We start from the raw sequence: 17,169 nt of genomic DNA on the forward strand, positions 1-17,169 counted from the left end.
TCCAAAATGTTATGTAAAATGTTCCCATTTATCCTGTGCTCTACGCTGAGCACTGATATCGGGGTTTCCATTTAAATCTCCGAGTGACATAATTCAGATGAAACCTCCAAAGGATCCATTCACTATAATGAGACAGCAGAGTTACTCTGGACTCCGTCTGGCCTCTGTTCAGCGGTGTCCTTTATTTCAGAGGTTCACAAAACTGTTGCCGATGGCACTTTTATGGACCCCTGATAGAAAGAGGGACACCGTGGAATCACAGGCCACAGTGGCTATCAGCCTCATTATAGGATATCTTCCACCAGGGGTTGGTTCCGTCTGAATCATGTATTTCAGAGGTTGTAAGCGCTCAGCGTAGAGTGCAGGATAAATGTGAGCCGAGCCAGACTGCGATCTTTGGGAGGCAGATGGAATAAATCAGCAGCAGGTGAAGAATTGGTTTTATTTATTTTTTATGTTGTTCCTCGTGCAGTATAAGTGATTAGACGACTTTATTCTTCGGGTCGGTGCAATTACAGCAATACCAGATTTATATTGGGTTTTTATGTTTGGCTGCTGTCACACACTAAAAACTTTTTTTTGTTGCAAAAACTATTTTTTGCATCGCCATATTATGAGAGCTATAATTTTTCCATATTTCGGCCGACAGAGTCATGAAAGGGCTTATTTTTTGCAGGACAAGTTGACGTTTTTATTGGTACCATTTTCGGGCACGTGACACTTTTTGATCACTTTCTATTCCAATTTTTGGGAGGCAGAATAAACAAAAAACAACAATTCAGGAATTGTTTTTTTTGTACCGTTCCACGTGTGGTAAAATTGATAAGGCAGCTTTATTCTATGATTCAGTACGTTTACAGCGATACTACATTTATATAATTTTTTTATGTTGGCGCTTTTACACAAAAACTATTTTATAGAAAAAAATATTTTTTGCACCACTTTATTCTGAGAGCTTAACTTAATTTTTTAGGCTGATGGAGCTGTATGGCAGCGTGTTTTCAGCGGTACCATTTTTATATTCACATTCGTCTTTTTGATCGTTTTATTTCACTTTTTGTTTGGTGGTATGATGATAAATCGTTTTTTGCTTCGTGTTTATTTTTTACCGGGTTCACTAAAGGTCAGTTTTATAGGTCAGGTCGAACGCGGCGATACCAAATATGTGTACTCTTATTGTTTTTTTTTTCCTAATATTTATTTATGGGCCCAATATATTTATTTTTGTTATTTTTTTAAAAATATTTTTACAACTTTTTTACTTTGTTCCACTATGGGACTTTCACTTTCTGCAGTCTGATCGCAGTGCAGGATCACTGCTATGCATTATAGCCGTCAGCCCTGCAAACACAAGTTAGTTAGATCATGCATTGTGCATGATCTAACTACCGTGCTAGTGCCTGGTGACCCAGGTGTCGTTGGGTCACCATGGCAATGATCGGGACCTCGCGATGACGTCGCAGGGCCTCCTATCCAAGAGCAGAGGGGCTTCTGTCCCTCTGCTCGCTCGCTAAATGCTGTGATGTAATGCTGCAGTATTTAGGGGGTTAAAGTGCCAGAAGCGGCACCGCTCCTGGCACTGAGTGCCGGGTGTCAGCTATCAGAAACCGCAGACACCCGGCAGCGATTGCACACGCACACCGACACGTATCCATGCGTCCCAAGTCAATAAGTACCAGGTTACAGGGACGGACGTATGGATATGTCTCACGTGAGAAACGGGTTAAGGGTTTTATATCCCTCAACTACAGTTGAGGTTATAAGTTTATGTGTATTGAAAGGGAATCTGTCGTCAGGTTTTTGCTACCTCATTTGAGTGCAGCATGATGTAGGGGCAGAGACCCTTATTGCAGCAATGTGTTAATTACAGGGCTGCTTGTAGCTTTGATAAAATCACATTTTATCAGCAGGATATTATTAGTAGACAACTAATAAACCTGCTGCCCTTCACATTCATGAGCTCTGTGTACCCCTGCCTCCACCCTGCCTTGACATATTTCTGTCTATGCACATAGTACACATAAAGCTGCCAATCAGTGGTGGGGGCAGGGTTATAAAGAGCTCAGCATTTTGAGATCTCGCAGATCTGCAGCAGATAAAACAGTGATTTGATCAAAGCTGAAGCAATCAGCCCAGTGAGTGGTACATTATTGGGATAAGGGTCTATGCCCCTACATCATGCTGCTCTCAGATGGGGTTGCAAAAACCTGGTGACAGATTACCTTGCCATGCATCCTAATGAATTTAGTGCATCATAACTCAAGTTCACATTTCATCAAGACTCAATACAATCTGCCAAATATTGATGAGGTGGTAATTATATTAAGTGCATGTCTCATAGAAAGTAAGTGGATCTTTGAACTTGACACCTTGAACCCATGAGTATTAAACAATTAAATTTAATTATTTGAGTAATCTTGGTCCTTGAGTTTATACATATATTTTTTGTGCTGACTGTTAGTAGAGGTGTTCTGTATGTTTTAATAGCAAGGCAATCAGTTGGGTATTGTTTCTAGAATAATAAGGTAGGGAAGTACTACATACATCTGATGACAGAGTGTGAATCTCAGAAATGTGTTGAATTGTATGTTGACCTTACCTTGTATCTAAATTTTATGATGTAACAACCGGAATTGTGGAACCCGACACCTACCACCAGAACACATTTCCATGTCAGTTCACTATGCCTATGTATTTGATATATGGTTTATTGGTGTCCATTCTGGTAGTACAGTTACCATAGAATTTAGGTTTTTAGATTGCATAATAATTAATTGCAAGTAAGTAGAGATTTACTATTCTGCAGCAATAATGACTTGGTTATAGTAGTTCCATTCTGTGGAATTTATGTATTTGTTTTTTAGCTATCTCAAGTGAATGGCCAGCTTATCTCTATGTGGGCTACATAATATGAATTATGAGGCCTTTTGACTCTACTAAACAGGTTATTCCTGAGCCTTAACCACAACGACCAGATAGGCTACATGCCAGGATGATCAAGTACTTGTAGAGTCCAAAGTTTAATGCAACTGAGTAAACTTTATAGCAATAATTGCTACGAAAGCCTATGATTCTATCAGCTGGTTTTTATCTTTTTTTTGTGTTTATTTTTTTTTGTTTTAAGAACAGCATTTCCTAACTGAATTAATATTTTATAGCATATTTCCATGTAATTGGTGTTTATGAATGACACTGTTAATTCTAGGGTCCCCTTGCACCTGGGCACGAGGAGGGATGCCCACTATATTCAGCCTCTGTGGTACTTTCTGTCAATTATTGTTGTTTTTTTCTCTTGCACACTTTGTGGAAATATCTGAGATATTTAGATTATCACTCCAATTTCTCTTTTGCACTGTCTGCTCCCTACATATATTGAGAAATTTAGGATTCATTGTTTGCGATTATTTTGAAGTCACTTTTCTTTGCTTCATGCATTTGACCAAATTAAAAATTCTCTTTATATTTGTCTTTCAGCTGTTTTGTGACTTTTTAGTGCACAAAGTCGCATGTTTTTCTCAAGTGTTGCAAAAATTACTTCAAAATTTCAGGCATACAAAGAAAATAACTCCAGGGTGGGAGCTGGAGTACATTTTCGACAATTTATGACTTTTTTTTTTCAAATGATGAAACGGGTATACAAAATCATCCCAGGAACCCTAAACTTAGCCTAAATTGGAGAACTAAAAAAGAACAGATGAACACTCACCAACATGATTTTAAAAAAGGTGTTAATGTAAATATGAAAATGGAGCAAACAAAAAAAGGTACAAAAAACTCGACAGAAAACAGGCGCAAAAATAATAATGAATCAAGTCCAATATCTGTCCTTAAGGCTGCGTGCCCACATTGCGTATTACAAGCATATATGCTGCGGAATTTCCGCAGCGTAAACGCTTGTAAAACGTATGTATATCCGCACCCCATGGTCCCCAATGGCATTCCGCAATGTCAATGCCCATGCTGCGGATTTTTCCGCAGCGTATATGCTGCGGTCAAAAATCCGCAGCATGTTCATTAATTTTGCGTTTCCGCATGCGGAATCAATGTGCGGATGGTACCCAAGTCTGGAGGAGAGGAGACTCTCATCCAGACCTGGGTACCAAAGAACCTGTAAAAAAAAGAAAAAATAAAGTTTATACTTATCTTCTGATGTTTTCCCTCCGTCGCGCTGTTGTGTGAAGGACCTGCCACGTCATTGAGTCATGTGACCCATCACATGACTCAATGACTTCACCGCAGGTCCTGCACACAACAGCGTGAGCCGCTCAAGACTCCGGACGGGGCAGAGAATGCATCGGAAAGTGAGTATAAACTTTATTTTTACCATTCTGATTCTTTTTTTTTTTAACTATTACTTGGTCACACTATATAAATCCATGCCGGTTGCATGGATTTATATAGTGTGAACAAGTTGTCAAGCACTTTTCCAAGTGATGCTTAAATCACTTGGAGAAGTGCTTGATAACCCGCATGCGGAAATGCATGCAAAGACGCTGCAAAGACGCCTCACAAACGCTTCTACCTGGCGGGAAAACCGCATGTAAAATCCGCATGCGATTTTCCCGCCAGGGAGAAGCGTAAAAAATATGCTTCAGTTCCGCAACGTGGGCACTTAGCCTTACTAGAGTTTGTTTGCATGGCCTAAACTTCCTTTCTCAGTAGCAGGCTAGATTCATCTGCAAAACAGCATTATACTGCCAAAGAAAGATATGTTAAAGTGTATTGAAACACCCTGGTGAGATTTTCTTTTTTTGTCCACCTAATACTTTAGTTTCAGAATTTATCTGGCTACTCTTCAAAGCTCAAAACAAAAGCTGGCATGGATGCTGTTCCAGATACTGGTTGCATTGAATCTGGGAGTACATTCGGAAATTGCCATTTTAAAAGATTTTTTTTCATAGAAATGCCAGGAAAAGACTTGACAAATACCAAAAGAATGTCCTCATGGCATCCTCCAGGCAAGTATACATCTGCTTTTTTTTATTTTTTACTTTGTAGGAAATCATAGCCTGCTGTGCTATGTGGGGTATTTTTTATTTTTTTTTAACATGGAGCTGTACGCCACTCTCCCGGAATTAAACTTCAATCTCTTCCAAACTATTCTGGATCTGAATAGATTCACAAGGTTACTTATGGTTTAAATATTTTTTTTTCTGATGATCAGGAGTTTAATGTGAATTGTGCACAAAATGAACCAGAGTTGATTAAAAATGCCTTCAGTGGTTGACATTTGCTGAACAATGTGCATTAAAGGGAACCGGTCATGTGAAAAACACTATTAACCTGCAAATAATAGCATTCTGAACCTGCCTGGTGCCTGAAGTTAGACCCCCGCTGCTGGGAGGAAATGAACTTAGTTCTGTTTTCAGGCATGGGGAGGCACCAGGGCTGTTTCAATCACTGTTCTGTGTATGGAGAGTAGCTGCTGTAACCGCGTCCCGACCACTGACTGACAGAGTAATTGTGAGCGGCTTTCAGTCAGTAAACTAAGTGATATATCATTGGAATCCTGGTCTTTCTCTACACTATGCTGCTCTCAGATGAGGTAGCAAAAACCGGGTGACAGATTCCCTTTAATAGGGAATATTTCCTGAAAACACAAATGTGACAACACATCATTTATTCTTAATTATGCCAGATGTATTTTTTCAGTAGGTCAGGAGACATAGGCCATTGTTCATATGAGCCTGAACGTTGACTCTTGAATTGAGGTTTGTTGCAGCTTATTGTTCGGCTATCCTTGGAGGACAAAGACACAGGTTAATTGAACATTCAATGTTTGCTAATATGTTGATTATCCATTGTATCAGTCCATGCAGCTTGTTGACCTGAAAAACCTTGAAGGACAAACTATACAGGTTGATTGAATACTTGAACAATGAGAGATGACCTCCCCCCAAAACGGTGGATAATGGCCTGAAGGACAGCTGTGAACTATAAAATGGGTTTCCAGAGAGACTCTACATACCTTAGCCAAGGCACCACGGCTTTAAACAGAGGAATACAGATTTGAGACTCTCTACAGGACGCCAGCTTAAGGGACCATGGCCTCAGCTGGAAGAATACAGATATGCTCCATTGACCATCATTAAACCCATGGAGACTTCTGGAGAAGACAGGGTGGGACAATCAGCTCATCTGGCTCCATGGCGATATTTGGAGATGCCAGGTTGGGACAATCAGGTCGCCTGGCCACATACCTCAATGGACTGTCAGCTTCCTAAGCTTGCCACTACTTCCTCTCTGTGGGTGCCCATCAAAAGCGGTGTGCCACTGGTTTGGGTAATTGGCCCTGGAAGCCCCGAAGTCGCAGATGTTCTAATTCCTGGCGAGACAGCCGAAGCGTGGGACTAATTTGCATCCTCTTGGGTATTTGCTGGGACTGTACTATACATTATTGTCTGTTGGTGGTTCAATAAAGTATTGCTACACTGTGTTACCCTCACCCTGAGTAGTATTATGCCCACAGGGAAGGAGTACAGGCATTCAGTAGGATGAGCCCTGGTCCATGCAGTCTTTCTAAAGACAGCCAGGCCAGCGGACGAGAGCACCCACTGATCCTCGTGTCTCTACAACAAGGAACACATATGAGGTCTAAATGTTCACCTGGCATGGCAATTTCTTTGTTTCATGGTGGCTGGAATAATTTATTTTTTTCTGAAAGGAATGCGTGCAAGTCCCATGTGATCTGGTGCAGGTGTTTCAGATACGATCTCTTGCTAGTTTGGTCAGGTAATGTGGCGACCGTGCAAGACTTCATACAATGTATTAACAATAATGAATAAAATTTAAGATTTACTCATGCTTGTCCAAATAATTTGATTTCGCTTCTGGATGTTGAGCTCACAGGAATTATTTAATATTGTAAAGTACATACAGCCTTATATTGCAAAGAAAAATCAGGAAATCTTACCCTTGAAGCCACTAGTTTCTTCTGTTTTATACTGTGGCTTCAATACTGTATGGTGATTTGGTCAGAGCCAAACCATTGTGCTCTAACAAATCCACATTACAAAGGAAAAGTTATAACAATTGAACATTGATTAAAAATAAGAAAAAAAATACTGATACAATATACAAACAGCCCTGCAAAGGGTTAACACACAACCTAGGGAATTGAACCTGTAGGGTTACAAAGGAAGAAAGAAAATAAATAAATAATCAAGCGGTTACTTCCAGTACTGCATACAGCCCCCAAAATAATAACAAAGAGATCATTAAACAATACATACTATTATTCTATCTGGATAAAATTTTAGGCCTCACTCAAACGTCTATGTTGCACGTACAGTCATGACCGAAAGTGTTCGCACCTTCGAAATTGTTCCAGAAAATGAAGTAGTTCTCCCAGAAACATATTGCAATTACATGTTTTGTTATACACATTTATTTTCTTTCTGTGTATTGGAGCAACACAAAAAAACAGATAAAAAAAGGCAAATTGATCATAATCACACAAAACATCAAAAATATATCTATTCAAAATTTCACACAAAATTTTGTATATATCTATCTATCTATCTATATATATATATATATATATATATATATATATACATATACATACATACACATACAGTAGCTGAAACCCCAGAGAATTTCGGACAATAGGGGGGAGGGCGCCATTACCTTATTCCAGATTGCCGTTTTACAGTGGCGATGAGGGAATAAGGCCCCTTAGCTGTCGCCCTTAGTGGGGTTTTTTTGGCCGCCGCGACATTGCAATAAAATGCAGTAACAGGCAATCAAAACATTGTATCTACCCCAAATGATATAAAAAAAACGGCAGCTCGGCGCACAAAAAAATAAGCCCTCACTCAGCCCCAGATGAAAAAATGGAGATGCTACAGGTCTTAGAAAATGGCAACACTTTTATTTTTCTTACAAAGTTTGTATTTTTTTTCCACCACTTAACCCCTTTACAACCCAAGGTGGTTTGAACGGTAATGACCAGGCCAATTTTTACAATTCTGACCACTGTCACTTTATGAGGTAATTACTCTGGAACGCTTCAACGGATCCTCCTGATTCTGAGAATGTTTTTTCGTGACATATTGTACTTCATGATTGTGGTAAAATTTCTTCGATGTCACTTGTGTTTATTTGTGAAAACAACGTAAATTTGGTGAAAATTTTGAAAATTTTGCAATTTTGAAAATTTGAATTTTTATGCCCTTAAGTCAGAGAGATATGTCACACAAAATAGTTCATAAATAACATTTCCCACATGTCTACTTTACATCAGCACAATTTTGGAACCAAAATTTTTTTTTATTGGAGAGCTATAAGGGTTAAAAGTTGACCAGCGATTTCTCATTTTTCCAACAAAATTTACAAAACCATTTTTTTTAGGGACCACATCATATTTAAAGTCACTTTGAGGGGTCTTTATGACAGAAAATACCCAAAAGTGACACCATTCTAAAAACTGCACCCCTCAATGTGCTCAAAACCACATTCAAGAACTTTATTAACCCTTCAGGTGCTTCACAGGAATTTTTGGAATGTGGAAGAAAACAATGAACATTTAACTTTTTTCACAAAAATGTTACTTTAGACCCAATTTTTTTTATTTTTGCAGGGGTAACAGGAAAAAAATGGACCCCAAAATTTGTTGTGCAATTTCTCCTGAGCAAGCAGATACCCCATATATGGTGGAAAACCACTGTTTGGGCGCACGGCAGGGTTCGGAAGGGAAGGAGCGCCATTTGACTTTTTGAATGTAAAATTTGTTTGAATAATTAGTGGACGCCATGTTGCATTTGGGGAGCCCCTGATGTGCCTAAACAGTGGAAACCCCCGACAAGTGACACCATTTTGGAAACTAGACCCCTCAGGGAACTTATCTAGATGTGTGGTGAGCATCTTGAACCCCCGAGTCCTTTACAGAAGTTTATAACATGGAGCCGTGAAAATAAAATAATCAAACTTTTTCCACAAAAATGATGTTTTAGCCCCAATTTTTTTATTTTCACAAGGGTAAGAGGAGAAAATGGACCCCAAAAACTTTTGTGCAATTTCTCCTGAGTATGCCAATACCCCATATGTGGGGAAAATACAGTGTTTGGGTGCACGGCAAAGTTCAGAAGGGAAGGAGCATTGTGTGACTTTTTGAACGCAAAATCGGCTGGAATCTAGAGCGGACGCCATGTCGCGTTTGGAGAGCCCCTGATGTGCTTAAATAGTTGAATCCCCCCACAAGTGACCCCATTTTGGAAACTACACCCCTCAAGGATTTTATCAAGGGGTATAGTGAGGTACGACACAGAATTTGATGACATTAGGTCATCATATTGAATAAGTTGTCATTGAGCGCAAGTGCTCGCTACTTGAGTTTGCATCAGGTACTCAGGTATGCACCATGTATCACGGGTGCTCAAGTGAAATGCTCGAGTCCCCGCCCGCATGTTTCACAGTTATTAGACACCCAAAAAAAAACATGCGGGGATCGGTCGTGCATGGCAGGCAATCCCCGCGAGTTTTTTTTGGCCGCGAAGCATATGGGACAGAGACTCGAGCACCCGCGATACTCAATGCACACCCGAGCTCCCGATGCAAACTCAAGTAGCGAGCACTTGCATTCAACACTAGTTGCCATATCGTCTTTTTTTTTTTTTTTTTTTTTTTTTTTACTGTTGAAAAAAAAATAAAAAAAACCTTAACCCCAACCCTAACCCTACCCTAGCCCTAGCGTTTATTTTTAACGCCGTTCCTAATGCGGTATAAGTGATTAGACGACCTTATTCTTCGGGTCGGTGTGACTACAGAGATACCAGAATGATATCGGGTTTTTATGATTGACAGCTGTCACACACTAAAAGACACATTTTGTAAAATCTAGTTTTTGCATCGTCATATTTTGAGAGCTATAATTTTTCCATATTTTGGCCGACAGAGTCATGTGATGGCTTGTTTTTTGCGGGATGAGTTGACGTTTTTATTGGTGCCATTTTCAGGCATGTGACATTTTTTGATCGCTTTCTATTCCAGCTTTTGGGAAGCAGAATAAACAAAAACCAACAATTCAGGAATTGTTTTCTTTTTTAATTTTTTTATTCTACTCTGCGTGTGGTAAAATTGATAAGGTAGCTTTATTCTTCGGGTCAGTACGTTTACAGCGGTACCACATTTATATAGTTTTTCTATGTTTTGGCACTTTTACACAATAAAAGCTATTTTATAGAAAACATTTTTTTTTGCATCGCTTTATTCTGAGAGCTATAACTTTTTGATTTTTCGGATGATGGAGCTGTATGGCGGCTTGTTTTTTGCGGGACAAGATGACGTTTTCAGCGGTACCATTTATTTATATTCGTCTTTTTGATCGCGTGTTATTCCATTTTTTGTTTGGCGGTATGATGATAAAGCATTGTTTTTTGCTTCGTTTTTTATTTTTATTTTTTACCGTGTTCACTGAAGGGGTTAACTAGTGCGACAATTTTATAGGTCAGGTGGTTCCGGACGCGGCGATACTAAATATGTGTGCTTTTATTGTTTTTTTTCATAATAATATTTATTGATGGGTACATTATATTTTTATTTTTGGTGGATTATTTTTTTTTTATCTTTTTTTTTATATTTTTACAATTTTTTTTTTTTTTTTTTTCACTTTCTGAGAGTTTTTTTTACTTTTTTACTTTGTCCCACTATGGGACTTTCAGTTTTTTTATTCTGATCGCCTGCATAGCATAGGGAAGGAGCACCATCCCTGTGCTATGCAGGCAGTCAGCGCTACACAGTGAGAAGATTGTTTGGTCATGCACTGCGCATGACCAAAAAATCTTCCTGCTTCTCTGGTGACCCGGATGTTGTCATGACGACATCGGGTCGTCATGGCAACACCCGGGAAGCCACGGCAGACAGCGCTGGAGGCCGGAAGAGGAGGTGAGTATACCGATCACCTCCCCTTAGCCACCGCAATGCTGCGATTGACTTTATCGCAGCATTGCGGGGGTTAATGTGCCGGGAGCGGTGCGGGACCGCTCCCTGCACATTGTCACAGCTGACACCCGGTACTATCAGCTGACACCCGGCGGCGATCGCGCCCGCACAGCCTGTGTGCGCGCGCGATCGCGATGACGTACTAATACGGGTCAGGCTCTCAAGTCCCAGGGCACAGACGCGTATTAGTACGTCATGGGCTTTAAAGGGGTTAAATAAAAAAAAAACTAGACATGCTAGGTATCTGTGTACTCGTACTGACCTGTAAAATCATATTGGCAGGTCAGTTTTAGCATTTGGTGAGCATGGTAAATAAAAGACAATTGTGGAATTGCGCTTTTTTGCAAGCTCATAGCACTTGGATTTTTTTTCCTGTTTTCCAGAACACTATATGGTAAAATCAATTGTGTCATTCAAAATTACAACTCATCCTGCAAAAAAACAAGCCCTCATACAGCAATTTTGATGGAAAAATAAAAAGTTATGGCTCTGGGAAGAAGGGGAGCGAAAAACGGAAAAACGGAGTTGAAGGTATTAAAGCATGACACACCAAAAACAAAAAATGCAGTATCAAAAACGCAATAAAAAAAAAGCAAAAAAATTGCTTTGAAAAACTACAAGTAACCTAACTTAATATGTGTAAAAATTCTGAAGTGTCAAAAACTTATTGTGGAAATGTAGCCTAATAGGTGCAGAAAATCTGCAACATCAAAATGTCACCAAATAGTCATTGCAGAAACTTGGCCTTGGGCCAATGTGCACACCTTGAGTATTTGGCTGCGTGCCCACTACACTGTGTTCCAAATTATTATGCAAATAATATTTTCTCAGATTTTCTCAAATTACCTATATGAATTGCAGTCATTGTAATTTTCCAGTCAAATAACTATTAGAGTACAAGTGAAAGGTTTTTGTACAAACTGCCTATGATAGCAGTATATTTTAAAAAAAATAAAACACTCAAACTGCATGTTCCAAATTATGCACAGCAGAGTTTTCAACCTTTTCATTTTAATAAAGAACAAAAAAATGGTCATTTTTGAAATTATAAGCATTAGCAGGTTATTACAAACTGAAATCAAACAGTTTTCAACTCAAAACTTTATTCTAGGTGATGTAACATTTGCACATAGGACCCCTTGTTCGAAAGGAGCTTCTGAACTCTCTCATTCATTGAATTTGTCAGGTTTTGGATGGTTTCTGCTTCAATTGTTTTGCATGAGGACAGAATACCCTCCCAGAGCTGTTGCTTAGATGTGAACTGCCTCCCGCCATCATAGACACTCCTTTTGATGATGCTCCACAGGTTCTCAATGGGGTTGAGGTCAGGGGAGCATGGGGGCCACGCCATAAGTTTGTCCCATTTTATGCCCACAGCAGCCAGAGATGCAGATGTGTTATGTGCAGCATGAGACGGGGTATTATCATGCATGAAATTATCTCGATGGTCCAGATGGATGGAGTGGAGGATGGCTGGTTGATGGACACCCCATGCAAACACGGCTACAGCGCCAACAAGGAGGAGGTGGAGTAATGTTTTGGGCTGGAATCATGGGGAGAGAGATTGTCGGCCCTTTTAGGATCCCTGAAGGGGTAAAGATGAACTCCATAATGTATGTTGAGTTTCTCAAACAGCACTTCCTTCCATGGTTCAAGAAGAACCACCGTGCATTCCGCAGCAAGATCATTTTCATGCATGATAATGCCCCGTCTCATGCTGCACATAACACATCTGCATCTCTGGCTGCTGTGGGCATAAAAGGGGACAAACTTATGGTGTGGCCCCCATGCTCCCCTGACCTCAACCCCATTGAGAACCTCTGGAGCATCATCAAAAGGAGTGTCTATGATGGCGGGAGGCAGTTCACATCTAAGCAACAGCTCTGGGAGGGTATTCTGTCCTCATTCAAAACAATTGAAGCAGAAACCATCCAAAACCTGACAAATTCAATGAATGAGAGAGTTCAGAAGCTCCTTTCGAACAAGGGGTCCTATGTGCAAATGTTACATCACCTAGAATAAAGTTTTGAGTTGAAAACTGTTTGATTTCAGTTTGTAATAACCTGCTAATGCTTATAATTTCAAAAATTACCATTTTTTTGTTCTTTATTAAAATGAAAAGGTTGAAAACTCTGCTGTGCATAATAATTTGGAACATGCATTTTGAGTGCAGTTTGAGTTTTTTATTTTTTTAAAAATATACTGTTATCATAGGCAGTTTGTACAAAAACCTTTCAATTGTACTCTAATAGTTATTTGACTGGAAAATTACAATGACTGCAATTCATATATGTAATTTGGGAAAATCTGAGAAAATATTATTTGCATAATAATTTGGAACACAGTGTATGTTTTTTTCAAGCGTTTTTGCCATGGAATTTCCGCAGCGAAAATGCTTAGAAAACACTTGGTAATACGTGCCCCATGATCCCCAATGATAATCCGCATGTGCTGTGCACATGCTGCGGAAATTTCCGCTGCTGATTAACATTGCGGAAAAATACACAGCATGTCCATTCATTTTGCGGACACGCAGAGTAATTGCTGCTATTGACTTGCATTGAATTGCTTAATATCCGCATGACTACATGTGCACATGCGGATATTAAGCGATTCAATGTGCAGATGGTACCCGGGTCTGGAGAAGAGGAGACTCTCCTCTAGAGCCGGGTACCGTAGTACCTGTTAAAAAAAAAAGAATTTAGAATAAAAAATAAACATATACTTACCTTCCGATATCCCCCGGTCTCCTGTACGATGCATCCGGTCTCTTGTACGGCTCGCAATGGTCTAAAAGGACCTGCGGTGACGTCATTTATTCATGTGACAGGTCACGTTGACGTTGGCGGTCGCGTGACCTGTCACATGACTAAACGATGATAACCCGCATGCAGAAATGCATGCAAAATCGCTTGACAAACGCTTCTACCTGGCAGTAAAAACGTATGTAAAATCCGCAAGCGTTTTTCCTGCCAGGGAGATGCGGAAAAAATTTTCAGCATTTCGGCATCGTGGGCACTTAGCCTCAGGGGAGTTATTTTACTTTAGTATTTGTAAGCAAAACCAGGAATGGGTGAAAAATGCAGAAGTGGTGACGTGTTTCCATTATACTTTTCCTCTGACTGTTCCACCTCTTATTTTGGCTGACAAATACTGAGGTAAAAACGTACCAACGTGTGCACGTGGCCTTAAGTTGTGTTCCCATGGAGTCTTTGAGAGTTTTTCCAAGTTGAAAACATTTCAGGAAAACACTGGCAGTAATTTTCCTTACATGGCTTTACCAGCGTCTTTTCGGCAATTTTTCCACTGGCGTCTTTATTCAATGCTTTCAAACAAAGCCACCTGAAGAATGGATAGGTTACTTCTTTTGAATGTTTCCAAACCCTGAAGCAGGTAAAAGTAATGACATAACACAGAACAGGTGCACAGCAGTGTTGTTTTGACATTGCTGTGCACAATGTTTATTTTTTGCAGCGGTTTTGTGGTGCTTTCTCAAGCAGATTCCAGATGGACAAGCTTCATACATGTAAGGTGTTAAACATTGAATTTTTAAACAATTTGAAAATTGTGAATATATGAAAGTTTTTGGTCACAACATTATCTAGGCCTTATTGCTGTTATGTCTGGACCATGTGTCTGAACTCTAACGAATCATTCAGACGTCCATGATTATTCACGTATGTAAAAAATGGTTTGAGTCCAGGGTTGCTAACCGTTCAGAAATTCCAGGACAGTCCGTATAAATTGATCAATTTCTTTCCCTGTCCGGAAAAGAAAAACCTGATTTTTTTGAGGCTGAAAAAACTTATACAGATTATTTTGATTGCAATTATATTCATTTTACAGTTTATAGTAAACACAGCTGATGTCTCCATATCAGATTGATGGGCTGCAGACATACCGTATATAGTCGAGTAGAAGCCGACCCGAATATAAGCCGAGGCACCTAATTTTACCACAAAAAACTAAACTTATTGACTCGAGTAAAAGCCTAGGGTGGAAAATGCAGCAGCTACTGGTAAATTTCCCCATCCTGGTAAGTAATGCCCACTCATCACCAATCCTGGTATGCATGGCCCCCTCTTCCCCAATCCTGGTATGCATGGCAACCCCCATCCCAATCCTGGTATACATGGCCCCCTCTTCCCCAATCCTGGTATGCATGGAACCCCCCATCCCAATCCTGGTATGCATGGCACCCCTCATTATCAATAGGAATTAAAAACAGGGAGGATTATGCCAAGACCTTGGGAAAATGCATAACGGTGAGGATTATGCCACATCGCAATGCTGGGTATTGTATAAGAACATAAGCAGCAGAAAACTCACAGTATTGGGAATTTTCCTCCATCTGGAAAATAATTTCCATTTTTAAGGATAACTTACTTTATAATAGATACACAGTCCGCAAAAAAAACGGATATGTGAACAGCCCCAAAGACTATAATTATTATTAGTGTTGAGCGAACATGCTCGACACTGCTCGGTACTGGCCTGAGCACCACGCTACTCGGGAGGTTCGGCGAGCACTGAGCATTTCCGGGTTACTCGGGCGGGAGCTCGGGTCTCCGCCCTGCATGTTTGGCGCTCTTTACAGAGCCAATGAACATGCAGGGATTGCCAGCCAGTCACTATAATGCCGCAGCCATGTTGGTTGTGGGCATTACATTGATTTGCTGGCCGCACAGCGTCACCTCGAGTATTTAAAACCGGGCGCCGCCATCTTAGACACAGACAGCTGGGATCAGACAGTGTAGGGACAGCGCTGCTGATTTAGGGAGAGATATATACTGCGAAATAGTTATTGTAGGGTCTGTAAAGGCTGCCAGATCAAACAAACAGTCCTTCTCAGGACTAATATCCATCCCAGATATCAGGCAGGCAGGATGTATAGGAGATGCAGTGGTTATACCAGCAAACGCTGCATTACAGTCCTGGGTGCTCCTGTTGCTGAAATTACGGGACTTAGCTCCAGGTCTTGGGGGCCAGGAAAAATCCTTTTTTTTTTCATCTAAATCCTCTTTTTTTTTTCCTCCTTCACACTGTACAAATACCCGTCTTATTAACCTTTCCCCCCCCCCCCCCCCAAAAAAAAAAAAAAAAGTGTGTCTCTGATTTTTCAGACACAAATATATCTGTTGAAAATAGTCTGGTGTAGGTTAGAGAAACAGAAGTGTGGTTTTGCAGTTCCACGGTTCAAACCTCTGTATTATCTACTTTTGGGCCATTTGTGTCTAAAAAAAAACAGTTTGAGTGTGTCGCTCACTGTTCAGCCGCAAATATATATATTTAAAAAAGTCTGGTATATACCAGTAAATTATATCTGTGGTTTTGCTGTTCCACGGTAAAAAATCTCTATTATCCTGCTTTTGGCATTTTTTGCCGTAAAAAAAAAACTAATAGTGTCTCCCTGATTTTTCAGACACAAATATATCTGTTGAAAATAGTCTGGTGTAGGCTAGAGAAACAGAAGTGTGGTTATGAAGTTCCACGGTTCAAACCTCTGTATTATCCACTTTTGGGCCATTTGTATCTAAAAAAAAACAGTTCCTCCGTCCTTATTTTTGTCAGCTTTTGCTTGGAAGGCATAAGCAAAGACTGTGGGAGACCCACTCCTCAATAATGGGAATAATATTTTTAAGATGCTGTACTGTATGGCTCTTGTAAGGGGCATTAAAACCATCTTGTTAAGCTACTGCGACCTCTACCACTTTTCCAAGGGGCATTAAAACCGTGTTAAGCTACTGCGACCTCCACCACTTTTCCAAGGGGCATTAAAAGCGTCTTGTTAACTACTGTGACCTCCACCACTTTTCCAAGGGGCATTAAAACAGTCTTGTAAAGCTACTGTGACCTCCACGTCTCTTCCAAGGGGAATTAAAACCATCTTGCTAAGCTACTGTGACCTCCACGTCTCTTTCAAGGGGCATTGATATTGTCTTTTTATTCCACTGGGACCTCCACCACTCTTCCAAGGGGCATTAAAACCATCTTGCTAAGCTACTGTGACCTCCACCACTCTTCCAAGGGGCATTTATATTGTCTTTTTATTCCACTGTGACCTCCACCACTCTTCCAAGGGGCATCAAAACCGTCTTGTTAAGCTACTGTGACCTCCACGTCTCTTCCAAGGGGCATTAAAACCATCTTGCTAAGCTACTGTGACCTCCACGTCTCTTTCAAGGGGCATTGATATTGTCTTTATTCCACTGGGACCTCCACCACTCT

This window comes from Phyllobates terribilis, unplaced genomic scaffold (genome assembly GCF_046119375.1).
Source record: "Phyllobates terribilis strain yellow unplaced genomic scaffold, ASM4611937v1 Scaffold_2__4_contigs__length_985480577, whole genome shotgun sequence".
Classification (NCBI taxonomy): Eukaryota; Metazoa; Chordata; class Amphibia; order Anura; family Dendrobatidae; genus Phyllobates; species Phyllobates terribilis.